Raw genomic sequence first — 14,077 nt, 5'->3', positions numbered from 1 at the left:
CAAGTATTTAGAAGTGAATGGAGACATGTTTTGCAGTCAGGGGAGAGGTTCCCTTTCGACTGGTTTGACACAGAACCCTCTCAGCATGTGTGTGTGTACATGTTTGTGTGTGTACTGTATGACATGCGTGTATGTGTGTGCGCGTACACGCGTGTCCATGCGTTTGTGTGTGTGTTTCCTCCTTGACCCTCTCAGACATTCACGTGAGAATATTGAACAGAGTTTATACAAGCAAAGACCTCCTCATCCCACTGATCTAGGGAATGCCAGGGGACACCACAGTGTCTGGGCTGTGTCTAGATTAGCCTTGGGTGGTATCCAGATTGTCATACCTTCATACCGACCTTCCCGGGATATTCGGTAATAACGGCACTGAACACAAGGGGCGGTATTTTCCATCCCCACTGAGACGCTGTAATCCGAAGGTTAGCAATGATAACAAGTACATGTACAATCCCATAGAGAATGCTAACTAAACGCTAACGAGTGCATTGCAAACATTTTACACAGTCTCTGACCTAAACTATTTGCAGGACAGACATCCCAGCTCATAAAGTTATACAAGTAACTCAAAAATGCCACTAACAGTTTACTGCACACACAAAACAAATATTAGACAGCAAGGCTGATTTTGGAAGAAGCTAACCACTTAGCTAGATCGCTAACTAGCTACTAAATTAGCTAACCAAATGCAAAACTGCAGAGCATTTAGCACATTTTAAGACAGTTAACTTAATAGTTATAAGAAATCTAGCTGGCAAACATTTAGTTGTGAATTCCATACTGTAAATAGATCACCTAGCGTGTGCTGTACAACAGCGAGTCTCTCATCGTAAACAAACACAGCGTGACTTGGGACTACCGGTAAGCTTCATAATGAGGGAATTCGATTAATATAATTATAATAATTAGTCATTTAGCAGACGCTCTTATCCAGAGCGACTTACAGGAGCAATTAGGGTTAAGTGCCTTGCTCAAGGGCACATCGACAGATTTTTCACCTAGTCGGCTCGGGGATTAGAACCAGCGACCTTTCGGTTACTGGCACAACGCTCTTAACCACTAAGCTACCAGGCGCCCAGGTAGGTGTATTTCGCACTGGGTGAAAGTTGATTGCATTCATTTTGGAACCGGGCTGCCTCCCAGGCATGAGCCAGGTGCCCCGTTCAAAGCAAAAAGTAACGTAGGAGCACGTGGAGTAATGAGTAGGATTCACATGCAAAAGTGATTGCTTTTGATTTAAAAAACGCTTTATCTGCCTTCTCAATGAAAACTAGTTTGAAAATTCAAACATATATTTGATGGAAAAGAGAGGTTGTATGTTTCTGGACGATGTACAATACTGCTTTGTTGACAACATGACCGAGCAGCGCAGATTACTGTTCGATTTGAGAAGGTAACTCCTCCCTCACCGCTTTTGCCCGTTCACGTCACAGGTCATAGACCGGTGCCCTGAGGCTCAACATAATTGAATCTGCCCAATGAAAAACAGGTGAAATGATGAACGTGATCTTCTTTATCTCCTAACATATTGCACCAGTTGACTGCAGGTATTTACTTAAAAAGAAGTCGTTTCAACGGTATTGACGGTATTGAAAAACCATCCTGTGGCTATTTCCAAATAACCCATTCTACGGTATATACGGTATACCGCCCAAACCTAGCCTGGATAGCACAACTCCCGCCATCGTTGTCTGACACTCATATACAGCACTTACATAGCTACAGCACGTACACAGCACTCATAGGCCTACGACCTCATAGACATTGCTGTTAGGTACACTCACGTAACATAATGCAATTAAAAAATTGATTTGTCACATGCGCCGAATACAACAGGTGTAGACTTTACCGTGAAATTACGAGCCATTTCCCAACAATGCAGAGTTAAAAAGAACGGAAATGTGCAAATAAAGTAGAAACTAGCTAACAATAACAAGGCTATATACAAGGAGTACCGGTACTGAGTCAATGTGCAGGTAAGGGGTAGTTGCTGTAATATATACATGTGCGTATGTGTGTGTATGTGTGTGGCGTCAATATGCATGTGTGTGTGTGTGTGTGTGTGTGTATGTGGGTGCGTATTGGAGTGTCAGTGTAAGTATGTGTGAGTGTGTGGGTAGAGTCAGTGCAAGAGAGCCGGTGCAAAAAAGGGTCATTGCAGGTAGTCCAGGTAGCCATTTGATTAACTGTTCAGCGGTCTTATGGCTTGGCGGTAGAAGCTGTTCAGGAGCCTTTTGGTCCCAGAGTTGGCGCTCCAGTACCGCTTGCCGTGCGGTAGCAGAGTGAACAGTCTATGGTTTGGGTGGCTGGGGTCTTTGACAGTTGCCATACCAAGCGGTGATGCAGCCAGTCAAGATGCTCTCGATGGTGCAGCTGTAGAACATTTTGAGGATCTGACGGTCCATGACAAATCTTTTCAGCCCCCTGAGGGGCAAGAGGTGTTGTCGTGCCTTCTTCATGACTGTGTTGGTGTGTGTGGACCATGATAATTCCTTAGTGATGTGGACACAGAGGAACTTGAAGCTCTTGACCCGTTCCACTACAGCCCCGTCGATGTGGATGGGAGTGTGCTCCGCCTGCGTTACCTGTAGTCCACGATCAGCTCCTTTGTCTCGCTGACATTGAGGGAGAGATTATTGTCCTGGCACCACACTGCCAGGTCACTGACCTCCTCTCCATAGGCTGTCTCATCGTCGTCTGTGATCAGGCCTACTACCGTCATCAGCAAACTTAATGATGGTTTGGGAATCGTGCACGGTCACGCAGTCGTGGGATGAACAGGGAGTACAGGAGGGAACTGAGCACGCACCCCTAAGGGGCCCCCGTGTTGAGGGTCAGCATGGCGGATGTGTTGTTGCCTACCCTCATCACCTGGGGGCAGCCCGTCAGGAAGTCCAGGATCCAGTTGCAGAGGGAGGTGGTCAGTCCCAGGGTCCTGAGCTTAGTGATGAGCTTGGAGGGCACTATGGTGTTGAACGCTGAGCTGTAGTCAATGAACAGCATTCTCACATAGGTGTTCCTCTTGTCCAGGTGGGAAAGGGCAGTGTGGAGTGCAATAGAGATAGCGTCATCTGTGGATCTGTTGGGGCGGTATGCGAATTAGAGTGGGCCAGGGTGTCTGGGATGATGCTGTTGATGTGAACCATAACCAGCCTTTCAAAGCATTTCATGGCTACAGATGTGAGTGCTACGGGGCGATAGTCATTTAGACAGGTACCTTGGCGTTCTTGGGCACAGGGACTATGGTGGGCTGCTTGAAACATGTACACTACATGACCAAAAGTATGTAGACACCTGCTCGTCGAACATCTCATTCCAAAATCATGGACATTAATATGGAGTTGGTCCCCCCTTTGCTGCTATAACAGCCTCCACTCTTCTGGGAAGGCTTTCCACTAGATGTTGGACATTGCTGCAGGGACTTGCTTCCATTCAGCCACAAGAGCATTAGTGAGGTCAGGGACTGATGTTGGGCGATTAGGCCTGGCTCACAGTCGGCGTTCCAATTCATCCCAACGGTGTTCGATGTGGTTGAGGTCAGGGCTCCGTGAAGGCCAGTCAAGTTCTTCCACACCAATCTCTACAAACCATTTATGTATGCTGAAACAGGAAAGGGCCTTCCCCAAACTGTTGCATCAAAGTTGGAAGCACAGAATCGTCTAGAATGTAATTGTATGCTGAAGCGTTAAGATTTCCCTTCACTGGACCTAAGGGGCCTAGCCCGAACCTTGAAAAAGAGCGCTAGACCATTATTCTTCCTCCACTAAACTTTACAGTTGTCACTATGGTAGCGTTCTCCAGGCATCCGCCAAACCCAGGTTCGTCCGTCGGACTGCCAGATGGTGAAGCGTAATTCATCACTCCACAGAACACATTTCTACTGCTCCAGAGTCCAATGGCAGTGAGCTTTATACCTCTCCAGCAGATGCTCTGCATTGCGATTGGTGATCTTAGGCTTGTGTGCGGCTGCTCGGACATGGAAGCCCATTTCATGAAGCTCCCCACTAACAGTTCTTGTGCTGATGTTGCTTCCAGAGGCAGTTGCTTCCAGAGGCATTTTGGAATGTGGTAGTGAGTGTTGCAATCAAGGACAGACCATTTTTACGTGCTACTCGCTTCCGTTCTGTGAGCTTGTGTGGCCTACCACTTCGCGGCTGAGCCGTTGTTGCTCCTAGACGTTTCCACCTCACAATAACAAATGTCAGTGAAGATACTTGCCAGCTGGTCAGCGCATGCTCTGAGTACGCATCCTGGTAATCTGTCTAGCCTTGCAACCTTGTGAATGTTAACCTGTTTAAAGGTTTTACTCACATCGGCTTCGGAGAGCGAGATCACACAGTCGTCTGGAACAGCTGGTGCTCTCATGCATGGTTCAGTGTTGTTTGCCTTGAAGTGAGAATAGACGCTATTTAGCTCGTCTGGTCTCACATCACTGGGCAGCTCACTGCTGGGTTTCCCTTTGTAATCCGTGATAGTTCGTAGTAGGATTTGATCTTAGTCCTGTATTAACACTTTGCCTGTTTGATGTCTCGTCTGAGGTCATAGTGGGATTTCTTATAAGTGTCCGGATTAGTGTTCCTCTCCTTGAAAGCAGCAGCTGCACAAACCTACAACACTCACATAGGGCTACAGCCCAGTAAACTCATTGAACCCAATAGCTAACATTCAAATTGTACAGTATATTCCTATTACTGTGTAGTCTTTTATCCATCATTTTGATCCAGACAGACTTCCAGTAAGTGGCATAGATATCATAGATATTAAAAATAGTATTTACCCACCACCACATAAAAAAAACCTTAAAACATTGCCTAAGACTAAGTCATGGCCATTGATCTTGAGAGACTTCCTGTAAGTAGCTAAGTGCCATATATATACAAAATAGATGTAGTATTTCCCCACCACTTAAAATCCCTTTCAAAACATTTCCTAAGTCTAAGTCGTGGCCATAAAGTCATAAAGCAACAATGCTTTGAAGTGGCCAAGGACGGATTTGTTTTCGCTTTGCTTGGATTGGGACTCCTGTGATTTATGACCGTGATACATAGTCTGCAGCCCAAATGGCACCCTATTCCTTATATGGTGCACTGCTTCCCATAGGGCTCTGGTCAAAAGTAGTGCACTATGCAGGGAATATAGGGTGCCATTTGGGGCACAGCCAGAGAGGATAAGGGAAGGCTTTTACCCCACTGCACATAAAAAATATATTACTCTTGACAAGCAATTTGAAAAAGGACATCTTCATTTTTTTGGAGTCTACCTCCTTTAAGTGATCCTAGCACAATAAACAGTTCATGTTTCAGCCTAACTCACCTCTTCATTAATATAGTCGGTTGAAGGTAAAAGACACATTTCCAGAATCTGCTAAATAAATCATATATTCTAGTCTTCTTTGGGTTAGCTTTAATCAACATATTATCTCTCTCTCTCTCTCTCTCTCTCTCTCTCTCTCTCGCTCTCTCTCTCTCTCGCTCTCTCTTCCTCTCTCGCTCTCTCTTCCTCTCTCGCTCTCTCTTTCTCCCTCTCTCCCTCTCTCTCAATTCAATTTAAGGGCTTTATTGGCATGGGAAACGTATGTTAACATTGCCAAAGCAAGTGAAATAGATAATAAACAAAAGTTAAATAAACAACAAAATAAAAATAAACAGTAAATATTATACATATTATGTCTACATACAGTGTTGTAACGATGTGCAAATAGTTAAAGTACAAAAGGGAAAATAAATAAAATAAATATGGGTTGTATTTACAATGGTGTTTGTTCTTCACTGGTTGCCCTTTTCTTGTGGCAACAGGTCACAAATCTTGCTGCTGTGATGGCACAGTGTGGCATTTCACCTAATAGATATGAGAGTTTATCAAAATTGGGTTTTGTTTTCGAATTCTTTGTGGGTCTGTGTAATCTGAGGGAAGGATGTGTCTCTAATATGGTCATACATTTGGCAGGAGGTTAGGAAGTGCAGCTCAGTTTCCATCTCATTTTGTGGGCAGTGTGCACATAGCCTGTCTTCTCTTGAGAGCCAGGTCTGCCTATGGCGGCCTTTCTCAATAGCAAGGCTATGCTCACTGAGTCTGTACATTGTCAAAGCTTTCCTTCATTTTGGGTCAGTCACAGTGGTCAGATATTCTGCCACTGTGTACTCTCTGTTTAGGGCCAAATAGCTAGTTTGCTCTGTTGTTTTGTATTTTTTCCCCAATGTGTCAAGTAATTATCTTTTTGTTTTCTCATGATTTGGTTGGGTCTAATTGTGTTGTTGTCATGGGGCTCTGTGGGGTCTGTTTGTGTTTGTGAACACAGCCCCAGGACCAGCTTGCTTAGGGGACTCTTCTCCAGGTTCATCTCTCTGTAGGTGATGTCTTTATTATGGAAGGTTTGGGAGGTCTCTTTCTCTCTGTGTCTTCTGTGGACTGGAGAGTCTACTTCACACTGTGAGTAGATGAGCGATGGCATTTACGAGTGGCTCAGACACACAGTTACACACTGTTTTGTTATTGCCAGGCTAAGGGAATGTGATAATGGAGGAGTGGGGGAGAGAGGGAGAGGAGAAAGTAAGGATATCTCAGTTTCTCTCTTCCCTCCTCTGTCTCTTTGTCTGTGTGTGTGATAGTGGTGTGTGGTGTGTGATAGTGGTGTGTGGTGTGTGTGATAGTGGTGTGTGGTGTGTGGTGTGTGGTGTGTGTGATAGTGGTGTGTGGTGTGTGTGATAGTGGTGTGTGGTGTGTGTGATAGTGGTGTGTGGTGTGTGTGATAGTGGTGTGTGGTGTGTGGTGTGTGATAGTGGTGTGTGGTGTGTGATAGTGGTGTGTGGTGTGTGGTGTCTGATAGTGGTGTGTGGTGTGTGTGTGTGTGTGGTGTGTGTTTGTGTGGTGTGTGGTGTGTGGTGTGTGTGGTGTGTGGTGTGTGTTTGTGTGGTGTGTGGTGTGTGGTGTGTGTTTGTGTGGTGTGTGGTGTGTGGTGTGTGTTTGTGTGTGGTGTGTGTGTGTGTGTGGTGTGTGTGTGTGTGTGTGGTGTGTGGTGTGTGGTGTGTGGTGTGTGTGTGTGTGTGTGGTGTGTGTTTGTGTGGTGTGTGTGTTTGTGTGTGTTTGTGTGGTGTGTGGTGTGTGGTGTGTGTTTGTGTGTGTGATAGTGGTGTGTGTTTGTGTGTGGTGTGTTTGTGTGGTGTGTGTTTGTGTGTGTGTGAGTTTCTAGAGTCCCCACTATATGGAGAAGACTCTCTGTCCATCACATTTGTGTTTGAAGAATTTGAATAGCAAAATTCTTCATTTACATCTTTCAATTCAAATTCAAATATCCAGTATTCTCTCTCTCTCTCTCTCTCTCTCTCTCTCTCTCTCTCTCCTTCCCTGGCGTAAATCTTTAATGTGTTGGAAGTGGCTGGATAGGGCCTCATCTGGAAGTGGCTGGTAGGGCCTCATCTGGAAGTGGCTGGTAGGGCCTCATCTGGAAGTGGCTGGATAGGGCCTCATCTGGAAGTGGCTGGATAGGGCCTCATCTGGAAGTGGCTGGATAGGGCCTCATCTGGAAGTGGCTGGATAGGGCCTCATCTGGAAGTAGCTGGATAGGGCCTCATCTGGAAGTGGCTGGATAGGGCCTCATCTGGAAGTGGCTGGATAGGGCCTCATCTGGAAGTGGCTGGATAGGGCCTCATCTGGAAGTGGCTGGATAGGGCCTCATCTGGAAGTGGCTGGATAGGGCCTCATCTGGAAGTGGCTGGATAGGGCCTCATCTGGAAGTGGCTGGATAGGGCCTCATCTGGAAGTGGCTGGATAGGGCCTCATCTGGAAGTGGCTGGATAGGGCGTCATCTGGAAGTGGCTGGATAGGGCCTCATCTGGAAGTAGCTGGATAGGGCCTCATCTGGAAGTGGCTGGATAGGGCCTCATCTGGAAGTGGCTGGATAGGGCCTCATCTGGAAGTGGCTGGATAGGGCCGGATTTGGAGTGGCACTGTAGGGGGTAAGATTCAGATGGAGAGAGAGAGAGATCGAGGGATAGCGAGAGAGAAAGAAAGAGAGGGAGAGGAGGGGTGTGACAGTCCATCTGATTCCTGAGCCAAGGGAGGTTTTATACGAACCAGAACATGGCTGAGACCAGAGCAAGGCTGAGGCTGAGACCAGAGCAAGGCTGAGGCTGAGACCAGAGCAAGGCTGAGTCCAGAGCAACGCTGAGTCCAGAGCAAAGCTGAGGCTGAGACCATGGCAAGGCAGAGACCAGAGCGAGGCTGAAATCAGAGAAAGGCTGAGACCAGAGCAAGGCTGAGGCTGAGACCAAAGCACAGGTGCAAATCTAGTGCCAGGAATCATTACATGTCATTACTTTTAACACAGGCTTCACAGCACAGATCGGATATAGACGGGTTAGCGAAGTGTTTGCTTGTGTGTGAGTGAGTGAGTGAGTGAGTGAGTGAGTGAGTGAGTGAGTGAGTGAGTGAGTGAGTGAGTGAGTGGGACTTGGACAAGAGAAGCAGGTGGAATGGGGGTGGACTTACGAGGAACGAGAGGGGAATCGTAAACCGTGTTCCCATCCCAATGTTGGCTTTACCCCATACTGATTTAGTTGAAAGAGGTCTGTGGCTCCATGGCGGTGTGCGGACAGCACCCTAATAGCCGTCACATTTCATCTTTATAGATGGACGTAAAACAGCCCAGTGTCAAATTAATCCCAGAAAAGGAGAGCAAAGCTGCACTAAAGGTCAGGAGCTCTCTCGTCTCTCCTGAGAGACTTCAGTGACAGAGACCGTGTTCAACGCATTTCAAATACTGACACTGACTGTCACACAGAATGCCGGAGCATATTGTTACAGCACAGTGCTCACAGTTTGCAGGTGAAGAGGCGTCACTTTATTGATAACGTAAATGTCAATTAAAGCTCATTTTGAACATACTGTAGCCACAGTGTGTAAGTTATGGGTGTCCAGTGTAGTATACAGTAGTATAGTAACCTATATGCCCACAGCCTTCTCCTACAAGGCTGATAATGGCCATGATGTCAGGGTGAGTTGTCCGACTCATGTTTATAGTAATTGAATCTCCCTGACTGTTGTCAGGTCTACATTAACTGAGGTGTGAGGTAAAGCATCAAGGAGCTGTGGAGTTGGAAGACATACGTTTATGTGCGAACTCTGTATCGATAGGTACTGTATCGATAGGCTAGCACAGTGTTCAACATAATTGAATGTACTTCAATGTCCGCAACACTTTTAATTGCTCAGGTTCAGCATCAGCATCATTGTATGTGAATCATACATATTTGTTATATGCAATAGAGCAAAGTCCAGTGACTATTGAACACTGATTTAGCGACAGACAGATCTTTTAGTCGGCTAAAAGAGACCTCTGCTCTCGAGGGAAATTGACAGTCAGTCTCTGATCCTCTCCTGACCTCAAAACCCAAACAACAAGCCTCTCAAACCCTCTTCAGCTCCTCAGCAGTTTTACACACAGTAATTTTCCAAGGGGATTTTCAGCTTTCATCTTTCTCTGGGGCTTCTGAGTGTGTGGCTAAACGCAGGCAGACCTGGGTTCAAATACTATTAGAAATATTTCAAATGCTTTGAACATTTGTTTCAGTCTGCTTAGAGTATAAGTTGGGCGGGGTTTTTGTAACTTTTCTATTGGTTCAGGCTAGCTCAAACAAGCACAGATAGAGTATTTGAAATGATTTAAAATAGTGTTTGAACCCAGGTCTGAAGCGCAGGCAGGCTAGTGGCTTGCTAATAGCACAGAAAATCATGTTTTTTCTAGCCCAGCTCAGTGTTGTTCCGTGCTGCAGGTTTTCTCCCCTCTGATGTTGACGATTCAGTGCTTTTTATGGCTACGCTGTGCCAGAGATTTTAAAGTTTATCACACATTTTATGATTAGGGGCACTTGGAAAATGGTTATTAAAGAGAAGTATGTTGAACAGCGGCCAGCAGGTAACAGCTAGCAGCTAGCTAAAACACACACTGGCTAGCACCTAGCTAAAACACACACTGGCTAGCAGCTAGCTAAAACACACACTGGCTAGCAGCTAGCTAAAACACACACTGGCTAGCAGGTAGCTAAAACACACACTGGCTAGCAGCTAGCTAAAACACACACTGGCTAGCAGCTAGCTGAAACAAACACTGGCTAGAAGCTAGCTAAAAACACACACTGGATAGCAGCTAGGTGAAACACACACTGGCTAGCAGCTAGCTAAAACACACACTGGCTAGCAGCTAGCTGAAACAAACACTGGCTAGAAGCTAGCTAAAAACACACACTGGATAGCAGCTAGGTGAAACACACACTGGCTAGCAGCTAGCTACATCACAGCTAAAACAAAGTAGTTGGAACACACACACACAGAGGCAGTGCATCTCCACTTTCTCTTTACTAACTAGGGCTGGGAATTACCAGGGACCTCACGAATCACGACATGTTGGTCCTCACGAATCACGACATGTTGGTCCTCATGAATCACGACATGTTGGTCCTCACGAATCACGACATGTTGGTCCTCACGAATCACGACATGTTGGACCTCACGAATCACGACATGTTGGTCCCATGTTTCATGAGTTTAAACAAAATATATGAATTTTTCCATACGCACAAAAAGCTTATTTCTCTCAAATGTTGTACACAAATTTGTTTACATCCCTGTTAGTGAACATTTCTCCATTGCCAAGATAATCCATTCACCTGACAGATGTGGCATATCAAGGAGCGTGCAATTGGCATGCTGACTGCAGAAATGTCCACCAAAGCTGTTGCCAGATAATTGTAATGTTCATTTCTCTACCATAAGTCGCCTCCAACATTGTTTTAGAGAATTTAGCAGTACGTCCAACCAGCCTCACAACAGCAGACCACGTGTAACCACGCCAGCCCAGGAACTCCACATCCAGCTTCTTCACCTGCAGGATCGTCTGAGACCAGCCACCCGGACAGCTGATGAAACTGAGGAGTATTTATGTCTGTAATAAAGCCCTTTTGTGGGGAAAAACTCATTCTGATTGGCTGGGCCTGGCTCCGAAGTGGGTGGGCCGATGCCCTCCCAGACCCACCGATGGCTGCGCCCCTGCCCTGTCATGTGATATCCATAGATGAGGGCCTAATTTATTTAAATTCAATGATTTCCTTATATGAACTGTAACTCAGTAAAATCGTTGAAATTGTTGCATGTTGTGTTTATATTTTTGTTCAGTAATATATTTGACATAACCAAAAGTATTGTGTTTTCAGCTGTTTTAACCTGGGGTACAAAACTGAAAGTAAAAGACGCAAAAATGAAACGTAAGAACGGGAAGCATAGAAATAGTGCACATAGAACAGATCTACAGCTTCTTAGACTTGCTTGCAATGAGAATGATAGATCTATAACTTTCTATGTGACTTTGGTCAGTGTTTCCTTTATTTTGGCAGTTACCTGTAGTTACCCCTGTAGCTCTACTGTATCGGTACTGATTTCTTCCGGGGGTTCATATTTAGGGAATGGTACCGATTTCCTCCAGGGGTTGATATTTAGGGAATGGTACTGATTTCCTCCAGGGGTTCATATTTAGGGAATGGTACTAGAGTTGAATGGCGGGAACCTGGTTACCGAGATTTACCGCCCAAAACCGCTCCCTTTTCCCGGGATAAATAACTGCGAGGAGCCAGTAAATTATAATAAATTATTTATATGAATAGCATGGTGTGAAATGGAACTGTTAAATTATATGCAATGTCTAAATGCTAGACCAGAATAGCTTGCTGGACATTTTTGCTGCATTTCTTATATCAATAGACTATTCGAAGAGGGATGCATGCTCTTGTTTGCTGAATGTTACAGCAGCCAACAGAACTCACAGGTAGTTTGAAAGAAGAGCGAACGCCCGATGGCGGTAGGCTACAGCAGTTATTTATTCAGACCCATAACCATTCAGTCTTCGTGAAAAGAAGTGAAAGCCTTCTGCCTCTAATTCTAGTCCTATATTTTTCAAGGATGTCATTAGAATGAAGATACGGACAACAAAACATATTTAATGTAACTGTTGAAAGCGAGGAAGGAATGAAGCATCAATAGATAGAGAAAGAGGAGGTAGGCTAATAACATTAGGGAAAATATTATTAAAAAGGTGTATATGCGTCAGCCTACTAATTATAGAAATAGGCCCTATTAAATGTCAAAATGTAAATCTAATTCGCTAGCCTATACTTGTAACTTTGTAGGCCTCATGTGCTGCACTAGAATCACATGTTCTCTTCCTGCTTTATCATGGTTAGAACGAGGTGTGTAATTCCAGTCCATATAATACAGTATAATACAATACAGTACAGTAATAAAGTCCACACTCAAAAAGATTAGCCTACTGGAGCTAGTTTCATTTATTTACCCAAGAGAGCATATAGCTAACTACATCTATGGGCTTTTATGTTTTTTCTGTCGTGCGTAATGTGCAGTAGCCTATATCATATACTGTGTGTATTGTATAACAGCACAATCATTTGGGCGTTTTTGGGCTTGGGCTCATAAAATGTATTTAATGTATGGCTCATCAGGCTCAGGTAGCATCAGACTTGAATGTTTGATCAATGCTCTAATCACATCCAGACATAGGCCTATTTATATGCTTTATATGCTTTTGAATGACACTTTCGGTTTTGGCGGGAAACACCGGGTTACCCGGGAGAAAAGTGATTTATTCTCGAGATGGAACATTTGTAAAATACCGGGAAAATATTCAACCTTAAATGGATAAAATAAACAAAGTGCTAAATGGTACCCTATTCCCTACATAGTGCACTACATTTGGCCAGAGCTCTATGGGCCTTGGTCAAAAGTAGTGCACTATATAGGGACTAGGCTGCCATTTGGGAGATGAGCCCATGGTTAGGATGAAGAGAGGGATCATTTTCTCCTAACGGAGGACAAACAAAGACCTTAATGCCTACAGTTACTCAGTTTCATCCCTTAGAGGTTAAAGTTTCCTCTGTCCCTCACTCAATAACCTTTTTCTGTGCTGTGAAAGGAGAGGAAGTGTTTTTGATAGGAGAAGAAAAAAGCAATGGAAACGCCCTTCAGAATTCGCCCCACAATAGGGCTGGAACGGGATAGCTGAGGCCCGGGGGAATATGTCTCAGGCAATAACAGTCAGAGAAAAGGAGAAGAGTAGTGCTCCTAAAGACGAGCCTTCCTCCATTGACCTGGGATGTTTTTATGGTTGCCTCATGCAACTCACTAATAGAGATGGTTCCACAGACTGCGATAATATACTCCCAAGTGTGTCTGTTACCTATTCATTGTGTAATCAACAGTTTATAAATGTCTTATAAACCATTTACAAAGTCTTTGTAAGTGATGTATTACCATTAACAAATACACTTGGTAGCACACAGACAGTATACCAAAATGCACAGAAACCAGCACCTGCTCAAAGCCCCTGTCTAGATATGTGTGCTCTCTCCTTCCTCTGTCTGTCTGTCTGTCTGTCTGTCTGTCTGTCTGTCTGTCTGTCTGTCTGTCTGTCTGTCTGTCTGTCTGTCTGTCTGTCTGTCTGTCTGTCTGTCTGTCTGTCTGTCTGTCTGTCTGTCTGTCTGTCTGTCTGTCTGTCTGTCTGTCTGTCTGTCTGTCTGTCTGTCTGTCTGTCTGTCTCTCTCTGTATGTCTCTCTCTCTGTCTCTCTGTCTGTCTCTCTCTCTCTATCTATCGCTCTCTCCCTCCTCTGTCTGTCTGTCTGTCTGTCTGTCTGTCTGTCTGTCTGTCTGTCTGTCTGTCTGTCTGTCTGTCTGTCTGTCTGTCTGTCTGTCTGTCTGTCTGTCTGTCTGTCTGTCTCTCCCTCCCTGTCTGTCTGTCTCTATCTATCTATCGATCGATCGCTCTGTCTGTCTGAGAGCCTTCTGTCTACGCTGGGTTCTACTGGACATGCATAGTCAGTTCTGAGGGCCAGAACACAGGGTAAAATACCAACTGAAGCAGGCTAGCGGGGGTTGCTGCGGTAGGTGGATGATTGGCACCACACACAGAAACAATCTCAGAAATGAATCTCCGCACAGCAGGCATTCCTCTGTAATTGTATTTAATATGCAGTCTCCAGTTTTTGGTACATAACCTCTTTTTATGTTTGTTTT

General features: G+C 45.0%; 1 protein-coding gene across 2 annotated transcripts in view; it reads left to right on the top strand.

The window, feature by feature from the left end:
• The window catches only part of LOC311144567 (kremen protein 1-like), a 90,920-nt gene that overhangs the window by 39,943 nt on the left and 36,900 nt on the right, over positions 1-14,077 (top strand). The window lies entirely within an intron of this gene.

This window comes from Coregonus lavaretus, assembly GCF_964263955.1.
Source record: "Coregonus lavaretus genome assembly, chromosome: 17".
Lineage (NCBI taxonomy): Eukaryota > Metazoa > Chordata > Actinopteri > Salmoniformes > Salmonidae > Coregonus > Coregonus lavaretus.
Note: the sequence above shows the minus strand (reverse complement) of the source record. Positions and strands in the feature narration are given on the sequence as shown.